Source organism: Pseudophryne corroboree, chromosome 2 (genome assembly GCF_028390025.1).
Source record: "Pseudophryne corroboree isolate aPseCor3 chromosome 2, aPseCor3.hap2, whole genome shotgun sequence".
Lineage (NCBI taxonomy): Eukaryota > Metazoa > Chordata > Amphibia > Anura > Myobatrachidae > Pseudophryne > Pseudophryne corroboree.
Genome location: NC_086445.1, coordinates 393517323 through 393532693, shown reverse-complemented (window position 1 = coordinate 393532693; position 15371 = coordinate 393517323). Strand labels below are relative to the sequence as shown.

The 15371-nt window shown below is 50.9% G+C and overlaps 1 long non-coding RNA gene across 2 annotated transcripts in view; it reads left to right on the top strand.

Moving 5' to 3' along the window:
- Positions 1-15371, top strand: part of LOC135022483 (uncharacterized) — a 37893-nt gene that overhangs the window by 16938 nt on the left and 5584 nt on the right. Inside the window, exon 2 of one of the 2 annotated variants that reach the window (XR_010219600.1) lies at positions 15111-15216. This is a non-coding gene — a long non-coding RNA (uncharacterized LOC135022483). Of the gene's footprint in view, positions 1-15105; positions 15217-15371 lie in introns of both variants that reach the window. The other variant, XR_010219606.1, reaches the window with a different exon arrangement.

The window sequence follows — 15371 nt, the reverse complement described above, 5'->3', positions numbered from 1 at the left end:
GCCAAGTGTCAGTACATCAATGCACAAGGGTCCTGGGAAAGATGGTGGCTTCTTACGAAGCGATTCCATTCGGCAGATTCCACGCAAGAACTTTTCAGTGGGATCTGCTGGACAAATGGTCCGGATCGCATCTTCAAATGCATCAGCGGATAACCCTGTCTCCAAGGACAAGGGTGTCTCTCCTGTGGTGGTTACAGAGTGCTCATCTCCTAGAGGGCCGCAGATTCAGCATTCAGGATTGGGTCCTGGTGACCACGGATGCCAGCCTGAGGGGCTGGGGAGCAGTCACACAGGGAAGAAATTTCCAGGGCTTGTGGTCAAGCATGGAAACGTCACTTCACATAAATATCCTGGAACTAAGGGCCATTTACAATGCCCTAAGTCAGGCAAGACCTCTGCTTTAGGGTCAGTCGGTGTTGATCCAGTCGGACAACATCACGGCAGTCGCCCACGTAAACAGACAGGGCGGCACAAGAAGCAGGAGGGCAATGATGGAAGTGGCAAGGATTCTTCGCTGGGCGGAGAATCATGTGATAGCACTGTCAGCAGTGTTCATTCCGGGAGTGGACAACTGGGAAGCAGACTTCCTCAGCAGACACGATCTTCACCCGGGGGAGTGGGGACTTCACCCAGAAGTCTTCCACATGATTGTGAACCGTTGGGAAAAACCAAAGGTGGACATGATGGCGTCCCGCCTCAACAAAAAACTGGACAGATATTGCACCAGGTCAAGGGACCCTCAGGCAATAGCTGTGGACGCTCTGGTAACACCGTGGGTGTACCAGTCAGTGTATGTGTTCCCTCCTCCTTCCTCTCATACCAAAAGTACTGAGAATCATAAGAAGGAGAGGAGTAAAGACTATACTCGTGGCTCCAGATTGGCCAAGAAGGACTTGGTACCCGGAAATTCAAGAGATGCTCACGGAAGACCCGTGGCCTCTACCTCTAAGAAAGGACCTGCTCCAGCAGGGACAATGTCTGTTCCAAGACTTACCGCGGCTGCGTTTGACGGCATGGCGGTTGAACGCCGGATCCTGAAGGAAAAAGGCATTCCGGATGAAGTCATCCCTACCCTGATCAAAGCCAGGAAGGATGTAACCATACAACATTATCACCGTATTTGGCGTAAATATGTTGCGTGGTGCGAGGCCAGGAAGGCCCCTACAGAGGAATTTCAACTGGGTCGTTTCCTGCATTTCCTGCAAACAGGACTGTCTATGGGCCTCAAATTAGGGTCCATTAAGGTTCAAATTTCGGCCCTGTCAATATTCTTCCAGAAAGAACTGGCTTCTGTTCCTGAAGTTCAGACGTTTGTCAAGGGAGTACTGCATATACAGCCTCCTTTTGTGCCTCCAGTGGCACCTTGGGATCTCAATGTAGTTTTGGGATTCCTAAAATCACATTGGTTTGAACCACTCACCACTGTGGACTTAAAATATCTCACATGGAAAGTGGTAATGCTGTTAGCCCTGGCTTCAGCCAGGCGTGTCTCAGAATTGGCGGCTTTATCCTATAAAAGCCCTTACCTAATTTTTCATACGGACAGGGCAGAATTGAGGACTCGTCCTCAATTTCTTCCTAAGGTGGTTTCATCATTTCACTTAAACCAGCCTATTGTGGTGCCTGCGGCTACTAGGGACTTGGAGGATTCCAAGTTGCTGGACGTAGTCAGGGCCCTGAAAATATGTTTCCAGGACGGCTGGAGTCAGAAAATCTGATTCGCTGTTTATCCTGTATGCACCCAACAAGCTGGGTGCTCCTGCTTCTAAGCAGACGATTGCTCGTTGGATTTGTAGTACAATTCAGCTTGCACATTCTGTGGCAGGCCTGCCACAGCCAAAATCTGTAAAAGCCCATTCCACACGGAAAGTGGGCTCATCTTGGGCGGCTGCCCGAGGGGTCTCGGCTTTACAACTTTGCCGAGCAGCTACTTGGTCAGGGGCAAACACGTTTGCTAAATTCTACAAATTTGATACCCTGGCTGAGGAGGACCTGGAGTTCTCTCATTCGGTGCGGCAGAGTCATCCGCACTCTCCCGCCCGTTTGGGAGCTTTGGTATAATCCCCATGGTCCTTTCAGGAACCCCAGCATCCACTAGGACGTTAGAGAAAATAAGAATTTACTTACCGATAATTCTATTTCTCATAGTCCGTAGTGGATGCTGGGCGCCCATCCCAAGTGCGGATTGTCTGCATTACTTGTACATAGTTATTGTTACAAAAATCGGGTTATTGTTGTTGTGAGCCATCTTTTCAGAGGCTCCTTCTGTTTATCATGCTGTTAACTGGGTTCAGATCACAAGTTGTACGGTGTGATTGGTGTGGCTGGTATGAGTCTTACCCGGGATTCAAAATCCTTCCTTATTGTGTACGCTCGTCCGGGCACAGTATCCTAACTGAGGCTTGGAGGAGGGTCATAGGGGGAGGAGCCAGTGCACACCAGCTAGTCCTAAAGCTTTTACTTTGTGCCCAGTCTCCTGCGGAGCCGCTATTCCCCATGGTCCTTTCGGAGTCCCCAGCATCCACTACGGACTATGAGAAATAGAATTATCGGTAAGTAAATTCTTATTTTTTCCCAGTATTTTTTCTAAGGGTAAATGACCACACCACATGTGATTATGCCAAACCTCTTTAAAAATACCACAGGTCGCCACTGAGCCCGCAGCGAGCCCGCAAGAGGCTTGCTGCACTCGCCCCTCCCCGCTGGGATCCCAGCGTCTGTATGCTGCCGGGATCCCGGCATTGTTATGCTGAGCGGCGGTTAGCTATACCACACACAAAGTATCCAGTTAGTGCACTGTTGCATGCCTCTTACTACGGATTCAAGAGGATAGGGAAATAGGGTTGGATAGGGCCAGAGGCGTCACTGGGTGTGGTGACACTCGGTGCACACTCAGCATAACCCCCCCCAAAAAAAAAACAACGAGTTTTATGGTAAGAACTTACCTTTGTTAAAACTCTTTCTGCGAGGTACACTGGGCTCCACAAGGAGTGGACAATGGGGTGTAGAATAGGATCTTGATCCGAGGCACCAACAGGCTCAAAGCTTTGACTGTTCCCAGAATGCACAGCGCCGCCTCCTATATCACCCCGCCTCCCAGCACAGGAGCTCAGTTTTTAGTTAACCAGCCCAATGCAGTAGCAGGAAAAGAGACAACAACGGTTAGTAGCCACAACACCGCATCCTCACGACAGGAGACGTGTCAGCGGCTAATGCCATACCAACCCAAAGAAGCTAAGTGCGTCAGGGTGGGCGCCTTGTGGAGCCCAGTGTACCTTGCAGAAAGAGTTTTAACAAAGGTAAGTTCTTACCATAAAACTCGTTTTCTGCTGCGGGGTACACTGGGCTCCACAAGGAATGGACAATGGGGATGTCCTAAAGCAGTTCCTTATGGGAGGGGACGCACTGTAGCGGGCACAAGAACCCAGCGTCCACAGGAAGCATCCTGGGAAGCGGCAGTATCGAAGGCATAGAACCTTATGAACGTGTTCCCTGAGGACTACGTAGCCGCCTTGCACAATTGGTCAAGGGTCGCACCACGTTGGGCCGCCCAAGAAGGTCCAACAGACCGAGTAGAATGGTCTGTAATGTGAGCAGGAGCTGACAAACCAGCCCTCACATAAGCATGTGCAATCACCATTCTAATCCATCTGGCCAGAGTTTGCTTATGAGCAGGCCAGCCATGTTTGTGAAATCCAAACAAAACAAAGAGAGAATCATATTTTCGAATAGAAGCAGTTCTCTTCACATAGATACAGAGAGCCCGTACAACATCCAAAGACCGCTCTTTGGGAGACAAATCAGGAGAGACAAAGGCCGGAACCACAATCTCCTGATTAAGGTGGAACGAAGAAACCACCTTAGGTAAATATCCGGGACAAGTCCTAAGAACCGCCCGGTCACGGTGAAAAATCAGATATGGGGAACTACAAGACAAGGCACCCAGATCCGACACTCTTCTAGCAGAGGCAATAGCCAGCAAGAACACCACCTTAAGGGAAAGCCACTTAAGGTCAGCTGAACCAAGAGGTTCAAATGGAGGCTCCTGCAACGCCTCCAAAACCACCGACAAGTCCCAAGGAGCCACAGGCGGGACATAGGGAGGTGGGATACGCAACACACCCTGAGTGAAAGTATGAACATCAGGTAAAGTCGCAATTTTTTTCTGAAACCACACCGACAAGGCAGAAATATGAACCTTAAGGGAGCCCAGACGCAGGCCTAAATCTAGGCCTTGCTGCAGAAAAGCCAAAAGTTTGGCTGTACTAAACTTGGAAGCGTCATAATTGTTAGATGCGCACCAAACAAAGTAGGAATGCCAGACCCTATGATAAATCCGAGCAGAAGCCGGTTTCCGGGCCCGCAACATAGTTTTAATGACCCCTTCAGAAAACCCCTTAGCCCTCAAAACGGAAGCTTCAAGAGCCACGCCGTCAAAGATAGCCGGGCTAGGTCCTGGTAGACACAGAGGCCCTGAACGAGGAGGTCTGGGCGTTGTGGAAGTAGAATTGGATGCTCTGACTATAGGCCCTGGAGGTCTGAAAACCAGTGCCGTCTGAGCCACGCTGGAGCTATGAGAAGCAGAGTTCCTTTTTCTTGCTTGAACTTCCGAATTACCCTGGGCAGGAGTGACACCGGAGGGAAAACATACGGCAGCCGAAACCTCCACGGCACCGCCAGCGCATCCACTAATACTGCTTGAGGAACCCTTGTCCTTGCTCCGAAGACCGGAACCTTGTGATTGTGTCGAGACGCCATCAGATCCACGTCTGGAAGGCCCCACTTTTCCACGATGACTGAGAAAGTCCGCTTCCCAATTCAGGACTCCCGGAATAAATATTGCCGATATAGCCGGTAGATGGTGTTCCGCCCAACGTAGAATCCGTGAGACGTCCTTCATTGCCAAACGACTTTGAGTGCCGCCTTGATGATTTATGTAAGCCACTGGTTGTGAGTGTCCAACAACGCTCCCAGGTGCACCATGCGCTGAGCAGGGACCAGGGAGGATTTCTTCCAGTTGATGAGCCACCCGTGGGCTTGTAGAAACCGGACCGTCATATACAGATGACGCAGGAGAAGATCTGGGGAATTTGCCAGGATTAACAAGTCGTCCAGATATGGCAGTATCCTGACCCCTTGACGGCGGAGTACCACCGCCTTCACCGCCCTAACTTTGGTGACTCACGGAGCCGTTGTTAAACCAAAAGGTAACGCCCGAAACTGGTAATGTAGGTTGCCAATAGCGAACCTCAGGTATTGCTGATGTGACACTGCTATAGGAATATGCAGGTAAGCATCCTGTATGTCCAGGGAGACCATGTAGTCCCCAGGTTCCAAGGCCAGAACTACAGAGCGAAGGGTTTCCATACAGACCTTGGAGACCTTCACAAACCTGTTCAATGCCTTGAGGCTGAGAATGAGCCGGGAGGACCCATTCGGTTTCGGGACTAGAAACAGCGGAAATAGTACCCCCGGCCCCTCTGATCAAGAGGCACCTGTACTATGACTCCTGTATCCAGGAGGGTCTGTACCACCGAGTGTAGAGTTTTTGCCTTTGTCTGGTCCAAAAGGACGTCTGTCTGGCAAAATCGATGAGGGGGTCGGTATTTGAAGGCTATGGCGTAACCCTGAGTGACGACTTCCCGTACCCAGGCATCTGAAGTGGTCTTCAACCATTCCTGGGTATACCCTAGAAGCCGGCCCCCCACCCTGGGATCCCCCAGGGGGAGGCCCGCCCCGTCATGCAGCAGGCTTATTGGTCTTGGCAGCTGGCTGACAGGCAGCCCAGGCTCTTTTGGGCTTCGGCTTACCAGGTTTGGAAGTGCTTATGGTACGCCTGACCTTTTGCTTTACCTGAAGGATGAAAGGGGCGAAAGGACGTACCTCTAGCCTTCGACACAGAAGGAGCGGTATTAGGCAGACGGGCAGTTTTGGCAGTAGCCAAGTCAGCCACAATCTTATTTAAGTCCTCCCCAAACAGAATATCTCCCTTGAAAGGGAGTACCTCCAGGGTTTTTCTAGAGTCCAGATCCACAGACCAGGATCTCAGCCACAATATCCGGCGAGCCAGGACTGACGTAGTAGAGGCCTTGGCTGCTAGGATACCGGCATCAGAAGCCGCCTCTTTAATATATCGAGAAGCTGTGACAATATATGACAAGCATCATCTAGCATGGTCAGAAGAGATTTCAGCTTCTAACTCCAAGGCCCATGCTTCAATAGCCTCTGCAGCCGTGCGGCACCCGTGAGGGTGTAAATCGCTTTCAGACAACCCTCCACACGTTTATCCGTAGGCTCTTTTAGAGACATGACGGTAGTGACAGGTAGAGCTGAGGAAACCACCATCCTAGCCACATGTGAGTCTACTGGACGAGGCGTTTCCCAATTTTTAGACAGCTCTGGCGCGAGGGGATAGCGAGCCAGCATCTTCTTTTGAGGCACAAACTTCGTACCCGGGTTTTCCCAGGGTTCCTGACGTATATCCACTAGGTGGTCAGAGTGAGGTAAAACTTGCTTAACCACCTTCTGACACTTGAACCTATCTGGTTTCTTAGGAGGGACGGATGGCTCGGGATCATCCGTAATCTGCAGAATTAACTTAATAGCCTCCAAAAGATCAGGAACATCCACATGTGAACTACCCTCCCCATCAGCCGTATCTGAGTCAGAACCTGAGGGGTCAGTAAATGTGCCGTCTTCATCAGACGAGGTGTCAGTGACAGCAGTGGATTGTGAGGAGATAAGCGCTCGCTTAGAGGACCCCTTGGACTTAGGCGAGCGTAGGTCAGACTTTTTAGTAGTCAAGGACTGGTTCAACTTCTTTAATTGAGCAGATAAATCGTCCGCCCACGGCGTGTTAGCTGCAGGGACCACATACGGTTGTACCGGCATTGGGGTTCCCATAGGGGGAGTTAGTTTATAAACTAGCGTATGCAGAAGCGTTGAAAAAGCGGCCCACGGTGGGTCAGTATGTGCCTCAGTTGCCACAGTCCCACTGGGGGGCAAGGAGCCCCCAGAACCAGAGCCCACAGCTGCTATATTCTCCTCATATGGCCCTGTGGCGTCAGCAACACCGGCAGTGTGTTCAGCCCCAGAACCGTTACCCTCCGAAGCAGACATGATATAACTTGCAGTACAACACAGTACAATTATCAGCAGCACTATACCTCTGAACCCAAACCCCTGCGCAGTGTAGTCAGCACTAGCAGAAATAAAGGAGAGATATGGTGACTAAATCACAGAGAAAAATACGTAATACAGTATATCTTTGTGAAAATCCTATATTAAATAACACCTGATGCACCAAGCCCCCTCAGGTTATAGAATATAGGGATAGCAGGTTGAGTGAAAGACACGAAATGGACACAACTCGGCTATCAAATGCACACACAGAAAGTCACAGTTTGTACAATGCAGAGGTTATTACTGACAATAATACTGCACTGGACTAGCTTACACAGCTATATAACAATAGATATAACAGTACACAGTAAGAACTGGATGTATATCACAGGGTAATTGTACTATAAAACCCTGACTAAGTGCACTCTTTCTTAACTATCACTGTCTAAAAAGGCAAGTAGAATACTTAAGTGTCATGTTAAGGCACAGCGCTGACAACCAGGCGGCTTTACATAGGAGGATTTGCCCAAGCAGTCCCAGGAACAGTGAGTTGAGGGATAATGGCGCCGCAGACACTGACAGGGAGTGAGGAAAAGACAGATATGCAGCTCCAGGGCGGGAACACTTGGTAGAAATGGCGCCCTGGGGCTGGGGGAGGGGCTTCTGGTCTAAGCCTTATCCCCTCTGCTGGCAAAACCACTGGGTACTGTGGGTGATATAAGAATTGGTTTAGAGAGAAAACCTGACCTGCGCCCATGCCCTGGTGATCTAGTGGGATCGCCTGTATCCACAGTGGGCGCGCGGCCCGCCTCCCACTGACCGCGCCGGATCGCGATAAAGACCGGGTCCCGCAAGCGGGACCCAATTACCACCAGTGCCTAAAGTGGTCCTGGGGAGGTGGTGGAACTCCCCCTTCATCGCCAGCTTACCCCTCCCCCATGTCCTCCAAACCCCCTTCCCCGTGTGCTAGGTGGGGAGCTACCCTGAAATGGTGTCTTGCCACTGCCGGATTTGCAACCAACTAGGGTTGGTGTGTAGAACACATATGAGAAATGTTGCACTTAAGATCTTGAAAAAATTTAGTTATCTAGGTACTGAAATACACACTAGCAACACAGATGATTTTAGCGTAAAAACATGGTGTTAAACATCAATACACATGGAATGAATACCATGTGCACATGTAAACACACTGTTGTGTATAGGAAATTGAAAGTGAATAGCCGGGGGCCTGGGGGCTGCTTAGGCCCCCTGAAGCTATAGGGGCTATGATAGTGTGTAATACATTCTAGATGCTTTCTAACACCCCTTTCACCAGCTGCGATTACAATATTAGGTCTCTTAAAAAGAAAAAAAATTGTTCTATGCCACGCAATTATTTTTCTGCCACCCGTTTCTGTTTTTTTATTGGGTATCCAAGTCTTCGTCACTTAATGTTTTGTTTTTTTGGCAACCCCTACTGTATGTATACCCTGTGTTTGGGTCTTTTCTTACCTGTTTGGCGGTTTCTTTGCATCGGGGGAGTCTCCCTGTGCAGACAATGTCTTGAGATGGTATTCAGTATACATATAGGAGATGTGTCCCGGAACGGCCGGAAGCCACCTGTTTGCATAGGAATAGTAATGTCATCTTCATATAATAAAGGTTTAACTAGATATTGTTTGGGGCAGGGTAAAGGTGAACTTCCCTGATCAAACATGCTGGAGACACCATCCTCCTACAGCTTTCCCCTGCGTTTCCCCAGAGCCATCGCTCCCTCCCTGCGTCTCCAGCACTATCCCTCCCTGTATCTACCCCAGCGCCATCCCTGCCTCCCTGTGTCTCTCCAGCACCATCCCTCCCTGTATCTACCCCAGCACCATTCCTGCCTCCCTGTGTCTCTCCAGCACTATCCCTCCCTGTATCTACCCCAGCGCCATCCCTGCCTCCCTGCGTCTCTCCAGCACTATCCCTCCCTGTATCTACCCCAGCGCCATCCCTGCCTCCCTGCGTCTCTCCAGCACTATCCCTCCCTGTATCTACCCCAGCGCCATCCCTGCCTCCCTGCGTCTCTCCAGCACTATCCCTCCCTGTATCTACCCCAGCGCCATTCCTGCCTCCCTGCGTCTCTCCAGCACTATCCCTCCCTGTATCTACCCCAGCGCCATCCCTGCCTCCCTGTGTCTCTCCAGCACCATCCCTCCCTGTATCTACCCCAGCACCATTCCTGCCTCCCTGTGTCTCTCCAGCACTATCCCTCCCTGTATCTACCCCAGCGCCATCCCTGCCTCCCTGCGTCTCTCCAGCACTATCCCTCCCTGTATCTACCCCAGCGCCATCCCTGCCTCCCTGCGTCTCTCCAGCACTATCCCTCCCTGTATCTACCCCAGCGCCATCCCTGCCTCCCTGCGTCTCTCCAGCACTATCCCTCCCTGTATCTACCCCAGCGCCATCCCTGCCTCCCTGCGTCTCTCCAGCACTATCCCTCCCTGTATCTACCCCAGCGCCATCCCTGCCTCCCTGCGTCTCTCCAGCACTATCCCTCCCTGTATCTACCCCAGCGCCATCCCTGCGTCTCTCCAGCACTATCCCTCCCTGTATCTACCTCAGCGCCATCCCTGCCTCCCTGCGTCTCTCCAGCACTATCCCTCCCTGTATCTACCCAGCGCCATCCCTGCCTCCCTGCGTCTCTCCAGCACCATCTCTCCCTGTATCTACCCAGCACCATCCCTCCCTGTATCTACCCCAGCACCATCCCTGCCTCCCTGCGTCTCTCCAGCACCATCTCTCCCTGTATCTACCCCACCGCCATCCCTGCCTCCCTGCGTCTCTCCAGCACTATCCCTCCCTGTATCTACCTCAGCGCCATCCCTGCCTCCCTGCGTCTCTCCAGCACCATCCCTCCCTGTATCTACCCAGCGCCATCCCTGCCTCCCTGTGTCTCTCCAGCACCATCCCTCCCTGTATCTACCCCAGCGCCATCCCTGCCTCCCTGTGTCTCTCCAGCACTATCCCTCCCTGTATCTACCCAGCGCCATCCCTGCCTCCCTGCGTCTCTCCAGCACTATCCCTCCCTGTATCTACCCCAGCGCCATCCCTGCCTCCCTGCGTCTCTCCAGCACTATCCCTCCCTGTATCTACCCCAGCGCCATCCCTGCCTCCCTGTGTCTCTCCAGCACTATCCCTCCCTGTATCTACCCCAGCGCCATCCCTGCCTCCCTGTGTCTCTCCAGCACCATCTCTCCCTGTATCTACCCAGCGCCATCCCTGCCTCCCTGCGTCTCTCCAGCACTATCCCTCCCTGTATCTACCCCAGCGCCATCCCTGCCTCCCTGCGTCTCTCCAGCACTATCCCTCCCTGTATCTACCCCAGCGCCATCCCTGCCTCCCTGCGTCTCTCCAGCACTATCCCTCCCTGTATCTACCCCAGCGCCATCCCTGCCTCCCTGCGTCTCTCCAGCACTATCCCTCCCTGTATCTACCCCAGCGCCATCCCTGCGTCTCTCCAGCACTATCCCTCCCTGTATCTACCCCAGCGCCATCCCTGCCTCCCTGCGTCTCTCCAGCACTATCCCTCCCTGTATCTACCCCAGCGCCATCCCTGCCTCCCTGCGTCTCTCCAGCACTATCCCTCCCTGTATCTACCTCAGCGCCATCCCTGCGTCTCTCCAGCACTATCCCTCCCTGTATCTACCCCAGCGCCAACCCTGCCTCCCTGCGTCTCTCCAGCGCCATCTCTCCCTGTATCTACCCAGCGCCATCTCTCCCTGTATCTACCCAGCGCCATCCCTGCGTCATTCCAGCACCTTCCCTCCCTCTGCCTATTCATCACCATCCCTCCCTGTATCTACCCAGCGGCATCCCCACCTCCCTGCGTCTCTCCAGCATCTTCCCTCCCTGTCTCTACAATACCATCCTTCCCTTTGTCTACCCAGCGCCATCCCTGAGTCTCTCCAGCACCATCCCTCCCTCTGTCTCTTCAATGCCATCCCTCCCTGTATCTACCCAGCGCCATCCCTGTCTTCATCTCTCCAGCGCCATCCCTTTAATTACACCCCAAAGCACCCACACCCTCATTTAATTACACCCCAAAGCACCCACATTCCACATTCATTAATAACACCCCAGAGCACCCACACCATCATTCATTAATAAAAACCCCAGAGCACCCACACCCTCATTCACTAATTACACCCCTAGCAATCCTCAATGACTAGTAACAACCCCCCCCCCCCAAAAAAAAAAAACAACAACAAAAAAACAACAACCCAAACCTCAGAATACTTTTTAGAGAAATGTGATATAAATAGCCCCCCTTCCCCACACACACACACACCTCCTCCAGCATTCACCCACTGTTGCTGACCTGTGGGCTGCTGTGTGCACCCTCCACAGCCAACAACAGAGTGGGCTCAGCTGCGTGTAAGGTAGGGCTGGCCGAGTACTCCTATCTGTGTGCCCGCTCCTAATCTGTGCAGTGACGGCATGCTTACCGCATTGTAAGTCCAGCAGCATGGATCTAGCATCGACCCCAGCAGCAGCTCCTCTGCTGCTCTGTGTGCGGCGCAGTGCTGGGAACAAGGCAGATGTCCCTCCATGATGTCACCGCGTCTCATTCCCAGCCTGCCATCGGATGGGGGAGGCGGGCCATGTCACTGTAGTGCCGCCCGCTTCCCTCGTCTATTTAAATATGCAGCGCGGCGCATCACCAGCAGTAGCTGTTCGGGTATAAGCAGGGGAAGGTGGGCTGGCGGAGGCGGAACGGTTCCGCCTCCAGAAGGAGGCGACGGAATGCAGTTCCGCCCCGTTCCGGCCCACTTTAACCCCTGCTTACCACCTCCCGAAGCGCGGCCACGCGATCCTGGAGAGCCCCAGCCGTGTGTGTCTAACATGAAGAAAACCGGAGCCTCCGCTGTAGGTACCCTGCAACCAGGGCTTGGGAGTGTACAGCGCCAAATTGATTTGGTGGGTGTGGGAGTGTACAGCGCCGCTGGGGAGAGCTGGACATTTACCACCGCTGCTGCCCTTGAAGTCTTCACTTTTTACCTGATAAAAAGCTTTTCTTAGGGCTGCCTGGAGCAGCCCCTCTGTTCAGTGCCTGCTTACTGCAGCACCAACTTACAAAACTGAGCTCCTGTGCTGGGAGGCGGGGTGATATAGGAGGCGGCGCTGTGCATTCTGGGAACAGTCAAAGCTTTGAGCCTGTTGGTGCCTCGGATCAAGATCCTATTCTACACCCCATTGTCCATTCCTTGTGGAGCCCAGTGTACCCTGTAACAGAAAAAGGGGGCGTGGACTAATAAAAAGGGCCATAGCCTCATGTGGATCTGTTACGTCACTCCAGGGGGTGTGGATGTCAGCTCTGTGTAGTGGTGGGCCGGCTCTTCATCTAAGACAGGAGCTGAGTACTGTAGGTGTGGCCTGCACCCCACCCCCTCCCCCCCAGCAGAGTTGCCAAGCACTGTGTTGCACAAATTGCAATATGGCCAATCCACTGTTTCTTTTGAGGTCATGTACTTTACTAAACTGTTTCCTCAGAGCCTTCAATTTGTGTACAACTTGCTGCTGTGAGAGCTTGCTCCCACAGTCACTGAGTAGTTTAGCAATATTGCTTTACACAGTTGCATACTTGATTGTGTCAGTAATTCATTCTTGCCTACCTGACCCTCTCCATGAGGGAGAAAATGCTCTGTTCCTGGACTTTCCTTGTAATGTATGATTGCCATCACCTGTGGTGAGCTAGTTAATTGATAAGAAAGGTGTTTCATCACAGGTGATGGCAATCATACATTACCAGGAAAGTCCAGGAACAGAGCATTTTCTCCTTCATGGAGAGGGTCAGGTAGGCAAGTATGCAGTCATTTGCTTCTTCATCTCCTCTTCCCCTCTAATGGCCTGGAGCTCTCACCTCACATATTGCCAATTTACCATGTCTGCCACTTCTTGATTACATCATAACACAGTGCTCCCAATTGTCCAATGAGCTCCTTTTAACAAAACCTGTGTCAAATATCCAGGGTCCCACCTCAGCGTATCCGACTTGGTCCTTGGAATAACCCTGGGAATGACAGGGGTCATGACACTTAACCTGGGTTGACCCTTTCACACCAAAATACAACCCGGGTTTACCCAGAAATATCCTGGTCAAAAGCTTGTTGTGAAAGGGGTGTAACAGATGTCCACTGGAATGTGGTATTTTGTAGGTGAAGCATGCAGCAGCTTGCCATTGTGCTTCAAGCTCTAATCCAACTCTTTTTCAAGGTGTTTTTTAATATAGCTTACATCTCAGAACACTTTGGGGTCTATTAATGTAAGATCATAAATGTTGAATTTTCAATTCCATTACCTATTTTGCAGTTTTACTCAATGGTAGATTTACAGGTTTATTGACTTCACTTATCCCTGTTTCTCATCAATCTCTATAATAAGTACTGGATAACTCTTGGCCTGGGCAGACATTTTTCAGAGTAAGCAGTGAGTGAAAAACTGATATACTGTAAATACTGTATAATTTTGTTGAAAATGGGAAAACGTGTTCTGAAGAACTGATATAGTATATCATAGTACCCATATAGTTTAATTTGGTTATATATCATAGTATTGTATACCTTTTTAACTCCTATTCTTAATGTGCCACACATAGTTGGAGACAGTGTCAGACATTGATGAAGCCATAGTCCTAACAAGTCATTTGTGGATGCACTAAGACCTTCCTCCTCCATCTTAGTGGAAGGTGCACCTTTATAAGAGCCAGACTGACTTCCAGCCTGGCATTGCTTTCTCTCTCTCTCTCTCTCTCTCTCTCTCTCTCTCTCTCTCTCCACACACACACACACACACACACACACACACACACACACACACACACACACACACGTAAGTAAATATATATATTTATATATGTAAATAAATATATATTTCAAAAAAAAAATCCTGTGCACATATGGAGCAACACACTCTCTCTCACTCTCTCTCTCTCTCTCTCTCTCTCTCTCTCTCTCTCTCTCTCTCTCTCTCTCTCTCTCTCTCTCTCTCTCTCTCTCTCTCTCTCTCTCTCTCTCTCTCTCTCTCTCTCTCTCTCTCTCCTTCAACTTGCCTATCACAGGCTGGGGGGAGCTGTTGCAGATCATTCTCCTGTGGTAGCAGCCTGGTCCTGTGTAGCTCCACCCCCTCCATTCCGTGTAGCTCGGTCCCCTTTCCATGCCAGAGCTCTGACACTGAAACAGGAGGGGGAGAGGACACTGCAAGCTTCAATTAAATGTCCCTCCCAAAATGGCCTCTGCCTCAGTGGAGACGGTTATTAAAGATACTAGAGGAGCCTCCTCTAGTATCTTTAATAACGGTCTCCTCTGAGATGGTGGCCATTTTGGGAGGGAGGTTTACAATTGAAGCTTGCAGCTTCCTCTCCCCATCCTTTGACAGTGTCAGAACTCTGACATGAAAAAGGGGCGGAGCAGAGCGTCTGGCAGACGGCTGCAGCAGCGGCCTGGGCCCTCTCCTCTCTGTTGGAGAGGCTAGTCAAATCCAGGCCCACCCTGATGGTGGGCCTGGATTTGACTAGCTGCCTTAAGATCAGTTGCTGCTTGGCCAGATCCTGTAATGTTAGAGCCCTGTTTACAAAAAGATAGGCACTAATCACCTCTAGATACAGTAGGTACTAATCATATCTAGATAGGCACTAATTATCTCTAGGAAAAAACAGAATGAGGTCAGCTTCCTCCCACCACTACGACCCAAAATTGAACTAGTAATACTGACATTTAATAAATATGCCTACACATTTTCCTGAACCGTTTGATCATAGGCATCAGTCAAAGTAGAAGTCTAATCACTGATGGGGAGCTGAGCTCAGAGATACAAGTGGGTGTGGTCCATAAATCAGGGAATTTACAGTACATAACAGTATCATGATTAGCCAGATGTTCTGTCTCCAGAGATCTAAGCTAACAGCCAGTTGGAGAGTCATACAGTAGATCACTTTGTGATTTTTTTTTTCCCCTCGAGAGCAGTCCAGTGGTGACCAGTGCCAAAGAGAAGACAGAATGATGAAAAGTCTGAACAGAGCAATCCGTGCTGTAAAATATCAATATTTGAGTGGACCTAATCAGAATAAAGGTATTTAGGCACAGCATAAATGTATTCCGTCCCTTTCTGCATGCAACTCTGCTCCTATGGCTACAGTCTCTGCCCAGTTCCTGATGTAACAAGGTTCTTCTGAAGTTCTGGCTATAGCTCAAGCTACAGCAGCCCCAAGAGGTCACTGACAGCAT